This window comes from Octodon degus, unplaced genomic scaffold (assembly GCF_000260255.1).
Source record: "Octodon degus isolate 3935 unplaced genomic scaffold, OctDeg1.0 scaffold00372, whole genome shotgun sequence".
Classification (NCBI taxonomy): Eukaryota; Metazoa; Chordata; class Mammalia; order Rodentia; family Octodontidae; genus Octodon; species Octodon degus.
The window spans coordinates 359,904-361,274 of NW_004524948.1; the positions used below are offsets into that span (position 1 = coordinate 359,904).

Below are 1,371 nucleotides of genomic sequence, written 5' to 3' on the forward strand. Positions count from 1 at the left end.
GCTGGGGGCCCAGGGAGACAGGTCAGTGGAATAAGTGCTTGCCTGGCAAGCACAAAGTCCTGAGTTATATCCCTGGTACCACCAAAAAAATAAAAATAGGGGCCGGGGAGATGGCTCACTAGAATAAGCACTTGCCTGGTAAGCACAAGGGCCTGGGTTCAATCCCCGGTTCTGCCAAAAACTAATAAATAAATAAATATAAAGATAAAAAAATAAAAATAAAATGTGAGGTTAGATAAACCATTACCAAAAACTAGAGCTACAAGTCAATAAAATAAACTTATTACTGCCAAAAATCACAAGCAGAAACTTCATGGGAGTAACTACTGGTTCAAGAAAAGTTAAAGTAGGATAATGAACAGTTAGTGTAAGAAGCTATAGGACAACAGAGAGAGCCCAAATTTTTTTATGACTGTTACCTCCAAGAAACACTACTAGGGCCCCCGCGCACTGCTGCCAACGCCCGGGTGGAGGAGCTGAGGTCAACGTCAAATTGGAAATATTTAAACTATTTCCACAATGCAGACAATTAAGTGCGTTGTTGTGGGCAACGGTGCTGTTGGTAAAACATGTCTCCTGATATCCTATACAACAAACAAATTTCTATCTGAATATGTACCAACTGTTTTTGACAACTATGCAGTCACAGTTATGATTGGTGGAGAGCCATACACTCTTGGGCTTTTTGATACTGCAGGGCAAGAGGATTATGACAGATTATGACCACTGAGTTATCCACAAACAGATGTATTTCTAGTCTGGTTTTCAGTGGTCTCTCCATCCTCATTTGAAAATGTGAAAGAAAAGTGGGTGCCTGAGATAACTCACCATTGTCCAAAGACTCCTTTCTTGCTTGTTGGGACCCAAATTGATCTCAGAGATGATCCCTCTACTATTGAGAAACTTGCCAAGAACAAACAGAAACCTATCACTCCAGAGACTGCTGAAAAGCTGGCCCGTGATCTGAAGGCTGTCAAGTATGTGGAGTGTTCTGCACTCATACAGAGAGGTCTGAAGAATGTGTTTGATGAGGCTATCCTAGCTGCCCTCGAGCCTCCGGAAACTCAACCCAAAAGGAAGTGCTGTATATTCTAAACCGTTTTCTCCTTCCCCTCTTTGCTGCTGCTTCCTGTCCCACTATTGTAGAAAGATCATTTAAAAACAAAGGAATAAAACCATCCTGTTTGAAAGCCTCTGCGTCTTTTTACTTACCACCTTTGAGCAACTTCTGTATTAGTTTTTGATTAAGAATGCAATATCTTAATAGAATTTTTTTTTGTGATCAGTAGTCAAGTTGGATTTGCTTAACTTTCTGCTGCTTGAGTTGCCTGATGCTCAGAGCGTTTTGGTTTGGATTTCTATTGCAAAAGG

General features: G+C 40.9%; 1 pseudogene; it reads left to right on the forward strand.

Annotated features, from left to right (window-relative positions):
* The first annotated feature begins 446 nt into the window (after nucleotides 1-446).
* Nucleotides 447-1,095, forward strand: LOC101577576 (annotated as a pseudogene).
* The last annotated feature ends 276 nt before the right edge of the window (nucleotides 1,096-1,371 follow it).